Source organism: Pongo abelii, chromosome 2 (assembly GCF_028885655.2).
Source record: "Pongo abelii isolate AG06213 chromosome 2, NHGRI_mPonAbe1-v2.0_pri, whole genome shotgun sequence".
Lineage (NCBI taxonomy): Eukaryota > Metazoa > Chordata > Mammalia > Primates > Hominidae > Pongo > Pongo abelii.
Window position 1 is genome coordinate 126317525 of NC_085928.1, and position 11292 is coordinate 126328816.

Consider the following 11292-nt stretch of genomic DNA (forward strand, 5'->3'; position numbering starts at 1 on the left):
ATTTTTGAGGGAGACTTAAGAATCACTTGAGTACTGATTCATAGGCAATTCAAAGTCTTTATTTTTACTCTAGAAAACCATATCTAATTTTGTAATTACTACAAAGTATACTAGTCAGGGTTCTGTAGAGAAACAGAACCAACAGGATGCACAGATATATATGTATGGATATATATATAAATATATATATAATATACCAACTATATATTTTATATATATATAATTGGCTTACGCAATTATGGAGGTAAACTCCCATGATCTGTCATATATAAGCTAGAGAACGAGGAGAGTCAATGGTATAATTCAGTATAAGTCCAAAGGCTTGCAAAACAGAAGAGCCAATGCTATAAATTCTAGTCCACAGGCAGAAAACTTATGTCCCAGCTCAAATATTCAAGCAGAGAGAGCATGAATTCTCCCTTTGTCTACCTTTGGTTCTAGTCAGGCCCTCAGTGGATTGGATGATGCTGCCCACTCACAATGTGGAGAGCAATCTGCTTTACTCCATCTACTATTCAAATGTTAATCTTATCTAGAGACACTCAAAGACATCCCAAAAATAATGTTCAACCAAATACATGGGCAGCCCACGGCACACATTCAAGTTGACACATAAAATTAACCATCACACCAAATCAAAAATTTCACTTCTGTATTGTGTGAGTTGTGAGTTTGGACGTTTTCCTTCTCCTTTGCTACGTAATCTATTTGAAAAATGTAGCTTAACTTCCTTCTATAGATCTTAATGAACTTTAATGTCATCCTTTCATTATTATTTATTTGTAGCTTTATAAAATGGCTCTCCTCTGAATAATTGCTTAGTCTTCCTGGTTTTTATAATGTAAATGAAAGCCTCAAAACAGAATTATTTATTCTTCTCTTCCCATTTTAAGTAGGAAAAAAATGATTCTTTTTTCTTTATAGACACATATAGAAACTATTGGCAAAAAATAAATGAAAGGGAATTTATTTTTTTCTTTTTTTTCAATTATACTTTTAAGTTCTAGGGTACATGTGCACAATGTGCAGGTTTGTTACATATGTATACATATGCCATGTTGGTGTGCTACACCCATTAACTCGTCATTTACATTAGGTATATCTCCTAATGCTATCCTTCCCCCCTTCTCCCACCCCACGACAGGCCCTCGTGTGTAGTGTTCCCTACCCTGTGTCCAAGTGTTCTTATTGTTCAATTCCCACCTATGAGTGAGAACATGTGGTGTTTGGTTTTCTGTCCTTGCCATAGTTTGCTGAGAATGATGGTTTCCAGCTTCATCCATGTCCCTACAAAGGACATGAACTCATCATTTTTTATGGCTGCATAGTATTCCATGGTGTATATGTGACACATTTTCTTCATCCAGTCTACCATTGATGGGCATTTGGGTTAGTTCCAAGTCTTTGCTATTGTGAATAGTGCCGCAATAAACATACGTGTGCATGTGTCTTTATACTAGCGTGATTTATAATCCTTTGGGTATATACCCAGTAATGGTATGGCTGGGTCACATAGTATTTCTACTTCTAGATCCTTGAGGAATTGCCACACTGTCTTCCACAGTGGTTGAACTAGTTTACAGTCCCACCAACAGTGTAAAAGTGTTCCTTTTTCTCCACATCCTCTCCAGCACCTGTTGTTTCCTGACTTTTTAATGATTGCCATTCTAACTGGTGTGAGATGGTATCTCATTGTGGTTTTGATTTGCATTTCTCTGATGGCCAGTGATGATGAGCATTTTTCCATGTGTCTTTTGGCTGCATAAATGTCTCCTTCTGAGAAGTGTCTGTTCATATCCTTCGCCCACTTTTTGATGGGGTTGTTTCATTTTTTCTTGTAAATTTGTTTAAGTTCTTTGTCAATTCTGGATATTAGCCCTTTGTCAGATGAGTAGATTGCAAAAATTTTCTCCCATTCTGTAGGTTTCTCCCATTCACTCTGATGGTAGTTTCTTTTGCTGTGCAGAAGCTCTTTAGTTTAATGAGATCCCATTTGTCAATTCTGGCTTTTGTTGCCATTGCTTTTGGTGTTTTAGACATGAAGTCCTTGCCCGTGCCTATGTCCTGAATGGTATTGCCTAGGTTTTCTTCTAGGGTTTTTATGGTTTTAGGACTGACATTTAAATCTTTGATCCATCTTGAATTAATTTTTGTATAAGGTGTAAGGAAGGGATCCAGTTTCAGCTTTTACATATGGCTAGCCAGTTTTCCCAGCACCACTTATTAAATAGGGAATCCTTTCCCCATTGCTTGTTTTTCTCAGGTTTGTCAAAGATCAGATGGTTGCAGATGTGTGGTATTATTTCTGAGGGCTCTGTTCTGTTCCATTGGTCTACATCTCTGTTTTGGTACCAGTACCATGCTGTTTTGGTTACTGTTGCCTTGTAGTATAGTTTGAAGTCAGGTAGTGTGATGCCTCCAGCTTTGTTCTTTTGGCTTAGGATTGACTTGGCAATGTGGGCTCTTTCTTGGTTCCATATGAACTTTAAAGTAGTTTTTTCCAATTCTGTGAAGAAAGTCATTAGTAGCTTGATGGGGATGACATTGAATCTATAAATTACCTTGGGCAGTATAGCCATTTTCACAATATTGATTCTTCCTATCCATGAGCATGGAATGTTCTTCCATTTGTTTGTGTCCTCTTTTATTTCATTGAGCAGTGGTTTGTAATTCTCCTTGAAGAGGTCCTTCACATTCCTTGTAAGTTGGATTCCTAGGTATTTTATTCTCTTTGAAGCAATTGTGAATGGGAGTTCACTCATGATTTGGCTATTTGTCTGTTATTGGTGTGTAAGAATGCTTGTGATTTTTGCACATTGATTTTGTATCCTGAGACTTTCCTGAAGTTGCTTATCAGCTTAAGGAGATTTTGGCCTGAGATTATGGGGTTTTCTAAGTATACAATCATGTCATCTGCAAACAGGGACAATTTGACTTCCTCTTTTCCTAATTGAATACCCTTTATTTCTTTCTCCTGCCTGATTGCCCCGGCCAGAACTTCCAACACTATGTTGAATAGGAGTGGTGAGAGAGGCATCCCTGTCTTGTGCCAGTTTTCAAAGGGAATGCTTCCAGTTTTTGCCCATTCAGTATGGTTGTGTGTTTGTCATAAATAGCTCTTATTATTTTGAGATACGTCCTATCAATACCTAATTTATTGAGAGTTTTTAGCATGAAGGGTTATTGAATTTTGTCGAAGGCCTTTTCTGCATCTATTGAGATAATCATGTGGTTTTTGTCTTTGGTTCTGTTTATATGCTGGATTATGTTTATTGATTTTCGTATGTTGAACCAGCCTTGCATCCTAGGGATGAAGCCCACTTGATCATGGTGGATAAGCTTTTTGATGTGCTGCTGGATTCGGTTTGCCAGTATTTTATTGAGGATTTTTGCATCGATGTTCATCAGGGATATTGGTCTAAAATTCTCTCTTTTTGTTGTGTCTGGGCCACGCTTTGGTATCACGATGATGCTGGCCTCATAAAATGAGTTAGGGAGGAGTCCCTCTTTTTCTATTCATTGGAATAGTTTCAGAAGAAATGGTACCAGCTACTCTTTGTACCTCTGGTAGAATTCAGCTGTGAATCCGTCTGGTCCTAGACTTTTTTTTCATTGGTAGACTCTTTATTGCCTCAATTTCAGAGCCTGTTATTGGTCTATTCAGGGATTCAACTTCTTCCTGGTTTAGTCTTGGGAAGGTGTATATGTCCAAGAATTTATCCATTTCTTCTAGATTTTCTAGTTTATTTGCGTAAAGGTGTTCATAGTATTCTCTGATGATAGTTTGGATCTCTGTGGGATCGGTGGTGATATCCCCATGAAAGGGAATTTCTTATCATGTTGTTAAATTTCACACAGCTCTTTGTCAATGTGACTGGCTTCTCTAAGACGTTTTACCTTAAAAAAGCCATTTTGCCTATTTCATCCCAGTGCCTAAAACAGTGTCTGGCACATGATAGGTGCTCAATAATTTGTCAAATATTGAATAAATGAACAAATTCGTATCTCAAATAGCAAAAGAGTATAATTGCAAAGCCTCAGAGGAGGGTTTCTCTTACTTCATTTAATAAGAAGTATAGGATTCCCTCTACTGAGGCTTCTCTTACAATCTACCAACCTCCTCTGTTTCTGTTCTCTTGTTGGTTGGTCTCACATTTCTTCTCCCTATGATTCTTCATGTCAAAGGCTTTCTAGGACCATTAATTTTTCTTCACCATGTTTCTGCCAGAAAAATCACTGCATTTTATCATTGTGCAGACAATTATGGCACTCATGTTTTATTTTAAAAAAAAAAAAAAAAGCTCTGTCAGCAAACAATTCCTATTGAATGCAAACATTTTTAAGTCAAAAAGTTCTTAGTGAAGCACAGATTGTATGTCTAGGACACAGCTTTCTGCTGGAGTCAAAGTCATAATTTCTTTTATAAATGAAATGTAAATGCCATGGTAATTTAAAATCTACCATCATGCATCTTTTTGAAAATTACATGAACAAGTTCTCCTTTAGCAGCTGGGAACTTGATATCATGCCTCTTTTCCTTGAATTCATATTTCTATCTCACTTCCTCCACATTAGCTTATCCCAACATAATATATTTTAGTGTTTCAAAATATTTTAAATTGATCACCCTATCATACTTCCCTACAACAAAAAAAGTAAATTTTAAAATTTCCAAGAACATAAGTTCTAATACTTTGTCCTCATTAAATTACTAGAACACTTTTGATGACTATGAAACATATAACAAATTATAATTATTATAAAATATAAAAAGGATTTTTTTTTTTTGAGATGGAGTCTTGGTCTGTCACCCAGGCTGGAGTGCAGTGGTGCAATCTCAGTTCACTGCGGCCTCTGCCTCCTGAGTTCAAGCAATTCTCATGCCTGAGCCTCCCCAGGTGGCTGGGACTACAGGAGTGAGCCACCATGTCTGGATAATTTTTGTATTTTAGTAGAGATGGAGTTTTGCCATGTTGGCCAGGCTGGTCTTTAACTCCTGACCTTAGGTGATCGGCCCATGTCAGCCTCCCAAAGTGCTGGGATTACAGGCATGAGCCACTGTGCCTGGCCTATAAAATATACAAAGCTTTTATTGGAAACGCATGTCATAAAAAAATGGACAGGACCTTCTGCCCCCTCCCTCATTAGGCCATACACCCGAAAATAAGTATTACTTATTGCTAGAAAGAAACAGAATTCGGGTTAATTCTATTTTTATATGTTTTATTCTTCCATTCCAAACATTTGCGAGTGTAACGATTTCTGGTTTTAGCAATAATCATTTGCGTGAACTCATAAGTTATATACCAAAAATCACATAGGGGTATGCTTCAAAAATTTTTAATGATCAACTGATAACTCAATTTGGTCCTTCAGCAATTATTTTCTAAAGCAACCGTAACTCACCAATGTTGCAAAAGAGTTAACTACTCAGTCATTACAGTCATTCACTTTCTAAACACCGCTATCAAGATTTAGGTCAGATAAGGTATACTTATATTTGTCAGTGAGAGAGGGACAACTGCTAAAGAGAAAAAGATGTCTACTTCAGTACACTCTGAGGAAGATCAATCTTAGGAATGAATACATGCAAGTTGACAACCTGAGAATTAATACTCTTAAACTATCCTTAACTATATAACCGCCCCGGAAAGCCTTTATGTTCCTCTCAAGGTTAAGGGTAAGGGATGTATGTTGCCCAGTTCAGAGACTGCCGGTTTAAGATACACACAGGTTTGGATACACACAGTTTAACAGAAGTCATGCACAGTAAGCCATACATAATTCTCTCTCTTTTTTTTTTTTTTTTGTGTGTGTGTGTGTGTGTGTGTGTGTGTGTGTGTGTATGCATACATCTGAGATATAGGGAAAGGAGGGGTAAGGAGACAAAGGAGAGGGGAGAGGGAGAAAGTACAGGGAAAACAGGGAAGACAACTGTGTATGCCCAAATACCAGGTTTCATTTTTGGTAGTATTCTTGAAATCGTTTTTATCCTTGCCACTAAAACTATTCTCATACCCTAAAGATAGTAACCTGGACATGTGATATGTGAGGAAAACAGAGGAAGAAGTTTCTGAAACAACACTGATGGAATAGACACTGAAGCTGATATGAATATGAAAAGACATTAATTTGTTGAAGGGTTTTTTTTGGTCTCTATTTCCTTCAGTTCTGCTCTGATTTTAGTTATTTCTTGCCTTCTGCTAGCTTTTGAATGTGTTTGCTCTTGCTTCTCTAGTTCTTTTAATTGTGATGTTAGGGTGTCAATTTTAGATCTTTCCTGCTTTCTCTTGTGGGCATTTAGTGCTATAAATTTCCCTCCACACACTGCTTTGAATGTGTCCCAGAGATTCTGGTATCTTGTGTCTTTTTTCTCGTTGGTTTCAAAGAACATCTTTATTTCTACCTTCATTTCATTATGTACCCAGTAGTCATTCAGGAGCAGGTTGTTCAGTTTCCATGTAGTTGAGGGGTTTTGAGTGAGTTTCTTAATCCTGAGTTCTAGTTTGATTGCACTGTGGTCTGAGAGACAGTTTGTTATAATTTCTGTTCTTTTACATTTGCTGAGGAGAGCTTTACTTCCAACTATGTGGTCAATTTTGGAATAGGTGTGGTGTGGTGCTTAAAAAAATGTATATTCTGTTGATTTGGGGTGGAGAGTTCTGTAGATGTCTATTAGGTCTGCTTGGTGTAGAGCTGAGTTCAATTCCTGGGTATCCTTGTTAACTTTCTGTCTCGTTGATCTGTCTAATGTTGACAGTGGGGTGTTAAAGTCTCCCATTATTATTGTGCGGGAGTCTAAGTCTCTTTGTAGGTCACTCAGGACTTGCTTTATGAATCTGGGTGCTCCTGTACAGACAGCCAAATCATGAGTGAACTCCCATTCACAATTGCTTCAAAGAGAATAAAATACCTAGGAATCCAACTTACAAGGGACGTGAAGGACCTCTTGAAGGAGAAGTACAAACCACTGCTCAGTGAAATAAAAGAGGATACAAACAAATGGAAGAACATTCCATGCTCATGGGTAGGAAGAATCAATATCATGAAAATGGCCATACTGCCCAAGGTAATTTATAGATTCAATGCCATCCCCATCAAGCTACCAATGACTTTCTTCACAGAATTTGAAAAAACTACTTTAAAGTTCATATGGAACCAAAAAAGAGCCCTCACTGCCAAGTCAATCCTAAGCCAAAAGAACAAAGCTGGAGGCATCACACTACCTGACTTCAAACTATACTACAAGGCTACAGTAACCAAAACAGCATGGTACTGGTACCAAAACAGAGATATAGATCAATGGAACAGAACAGAGCCCTCAGAAATAATGTCGCTTATCTACAACTATCTGATCTTTGACAAACCTGAGAAAAACAAGAAATGGGGAAAGGATTCCCTATTTAATAAATGGTGCTGGGAAAACTGGCTAGCCATATGTAGAAAGCTGAAACTGGATCCCTTCCTTACACCTTATACAAAAATTAATTCAAGATGGATTAAAGACTTAAATGTTAGACCTAAAACCATAAAAACCCTAGAAGAAAACCTAGGCATTACCATTCAGGACATAGGCATGGGCGAGGACTTCATGTCTAAAACACCAAAAGCAATGGCAACAAAAGCCAAAATTGACAAATGGGATCTCATTAAACTAAAGAGCTTCTGCACAGCAAAAGAAACAACCATTAGACTGAACAGGCAACCTACAAAATGGGAGAAAATTTTTACAACCTACTCATCTGACAAAGGGTTAATATCCAGAATCTACAATGAACTCAAACAAATTTACAAGAAAAAAACAAACAGCCCCATCAAAAAGTGGGCAAAGGATATGAACAGACACTTCTCAAAAGAAGACATTTATGCAGACAAAAGACACATGAAAAAATGCTCATCATCACTGGCCATCAGAGAAATGCAAATCAAAACCACAATGAGATACCATCTCACACCAGTTAGAATGACAATCATTAAAAAGTCAGGAAACAACAGGTGCTGGAGAGGATGTGGAGAAATAGGAACACTTTTACACTGTTGGTGGGACTGTAAACTAGTTCAACCCTTGTGGAAGTCAGTGTGGCGATTCCTCAGGGATCTAGAACTAGAAATACCATTTGACCCAGCCATCCCATTACTGAGTATACACCCAAAGGACTATAAATCATGCTGCTATAAAGACACATGCACACGTATGTTCATTGCGGCACTATTCACAATAGCAAAGACTTGGAACCAACCCAAATGTCCAACAATGATAGACTGGATTAAGAAAATGTGTCACATATACGCCATGGAATACTATGCAGCCATAAAAAATGATGAGTTCATGTCCTTTGTAGGGACATGGATGAAATTGGAAATCATCACTCTCAGTAAACTATAGCAAGGACAAAAAAACCAAACACCGCATGTTCTCACTCATAGATGGGAATTGAACAATGAGAACACATGGACACAGGAAGGGGAACATCACACTCTGGGGACTGTTGTGGGGTGGGGGGTGGGGGGAGGGATAGCATTAGGAAATATACCTAATGCTAAATGACGAGTTAATGGGTGCAGCACACCTGTGTGGCACATGTATACATATGTAACTAACCTGCACATTGTGCACACGTACCCTAAAACTTAAAGTATAATAATAACAATAAAAAAAAAAAGACAAGACAGACACTGCCATTTCAATTTAGTGGTATTGACATATTAAGTCTTCTTCCTCTGACAATGAAGATCCACATCTATCCAGGGTGCACCAAAGCACAGTCCTCAGAATATACAACAAAGAAACAGAAAATATGACCCCTGAGGTAATATGACATTAATCAAATTAAATATACAATTTAAATCACTAATCAGAAATTCACTTAAAAAGTTTTCTTAAAAATTGCACTTACTGTTTCTTTTTACTGTAAATATTCTTCACAGCTCAGATATAGACAAATTCCTCATTTAAGAAAAAAAAAGGTTTTTCATTATTTTTACATGTTGCCTAAGATTTGAAGCTCTAAAAATGCACCTTATTACCTAAAAATAAGAAAAAAGGCTAAGCTACAGTCAGAAGTTGTACTAGGGCCCATATTCTTTGTTAAGATATTGCTTTGAAATCCAATCTAATTCACTGAAAAAGGGAACCCAGTCTCGGCCAGTATCATGCCCTTCAGGAGCCCTTTCCCTGATGGAGAACATCTAGATCTTGGAATTGGTGTAGGGGGTGGAAAAAAGTAGAGAAGGAGCTTTTGTAATTTTTTTTTTTTTTTTTTTTAAATAATGAGCGACAACATGTAGACAGGACAATTTTTAAAATGCCTGGTGTCAAGAGTGTTCAATTCAGTCCAAAACAGCCATTCTAAAATATATATATATATTTTTAAAGCCGTGACTTGTTTTGAAAATTTCAGATTGAATTTGTAAGCTACAAAAAATGTAATGGTTTAAAAGAAAAGAAACTGTTCCAAACTTGGCCTTGGAGACAGCTTTTTAGATGATGGAATTCACAACTCCCTCTTGGGAAAATATGAAAATTCCTGAAAAAAATCCCTAAGCAAAGTTCCAATAAATTTCAATGGAATCAAGATGCTCTGGAAAACCAACCACTCACTGAACTAGTTGGCTATCAGTTAAGATTATCATTTAGGACCCCTAAATTCTTTTCTTTCTTAGAGCTTAACAATTATCTAACCATTCTCTTTTCCTATAAAATGCCCTTATCAAGACTGTATCTTTTAATTAACTTATCAGAGGTCTTTCCCTAATAAACCTTTAATACATGATTATATATGAACTATGTAACAAGTTTTCTCTAATAATTTATTTTATTTGCTAAAGTTAATTGAAACAGATACACGGTGGAAAGTGACCATTTGCAGCTAAGACCAATGACTATATGGATTATATTTTGTCATAATCTAGCAGGGGTTCTACAACCCAAAAAGAAAAATTAAGATGTTTTACTTAACTAAAATAATAAAATTTGTACATCCTGGTTAAGCAAATACATTTCTTAATAAACCCATTATATGTTAATAAACCCACTGTGTAGTGTGCACTGTGAAACAAAAATTGACTTTCACCAGATAAACTTCAAAATACTGATTTATGACATTTTATCTTTACTTAGAAAGAAAAGATGAAAATGATGTCCCCTGCCTTTTCAACAATTCTTAAATTATTTTAAATTGTGAACGAAGATTCAAAAATATTTCTACACCTTCAAATTAAAAACCAGGTTACCACTTTATTTCTAATAACTTGTGATGCCTCAACCAATTTTGCTAGCATTCTTCAAAACTCTACTTGTAAAAACATACACCTAATGGTTGTTTTAAATTGAAAATTCTCAAAATGCATCATGGAAGCAATCAAAAAAGTTAAGGACTGATACTCGCTCAAAATATTAAAAACACTGCTCTCTTCCATTCTGCAGCCCAGTAAATTGAAGAAAATCGTTTCCTTTCTCAACGATAACATTAACACAGATTTCTAAGTATTTTTAAAAATATCATAAAACTTCAACTTGTGGTCTTTGTTCCTAACAGCTATAAATTTTCACTTAAATCTAAACCAAAAAAGAAAGGCTCAACAACAATAAAAACGAATTTTCATATAAACCCTTGAGTGAAATCCATCCTATTGGGCTGACAGTTGGGCTGTTAAGCGGGCAGATGACAAAATACCACTTTAAGGGGGTGGTGAGTAATGTCCGTATTGCTAATTGGCGGTTAGTGACGTTAAATTTCCCATAATTATTGTTCCTTGTTTATTTGTTTATTTAACCAATAACACCTTAGAGCTACAGGGGTTCCATCTGGCTGCGACCTTCAATGATTGTAATTAATTCAACTACTTGTGACTCCACAGCTAGGGACTGTCTATCATCTAGAAATAACCAAGGTGGTGGCAACTCCAGGGAAGCCGGGCGCAACTCCAATACTTTGGTATCTTCTCCCTGTCTCTCATTCCATAAATTGAGAAGTGTGCTAGAAGTCGCGGTGTCGTTTGTGAATAACTATAGACACCTACGCAATTCGTCGAGCTTGTGCCTCAAGTGATCGCCTGAGGGCTTGCAACTAGTTTAGAAAACAGAGGCTACAGAGGAACGGCTTCTAACAGACTTCCCAGTTCCCAGCCACGTCAGTTCGTAAGCCTGTAAGAGCGCTACTGAGCCGAGCCAGCACGCACCACACGGCCCGGGGACCCCTCAAAAGGACACTGAGTGAAAAAGACGCACTACAGGGCGCCCCTGAAGGAGGCCCTCGGCCCAACAGACAAGGTGGCTGGTAACGCTCTTAC

At 37.2% G+C, this 11292-nt stretch overlaps 1 protein-coding gene across 5 annotated transcripts in view; it reads right to left on the reverse strand.

Annotated features, from left to right (window-relative positions):
* Positions 1-11292, reverse strand: part of ZCWPW2 (zinc finger CW-type and PWWP domain containing 2) — a 176962-nt gene that overhangs the window by 165346 nt on the left and 324 nt on the right. Inside the window, exon 1 of one of the 5 annotated variants that reach the window (XM_054552447.2) lies at positions 8898-9252. The exons of the other annotated variants lie outside the window; for them this stretch is intronic. The gene's annotated coding sequence lies outside the window, so the exon portion shown is untranslated. Of the gene's footprint in view, positions 1-8897; positions 9253-11292 lie in introns of those variants that run through there. 5 annotated transcript variants of the gene reach the window in all.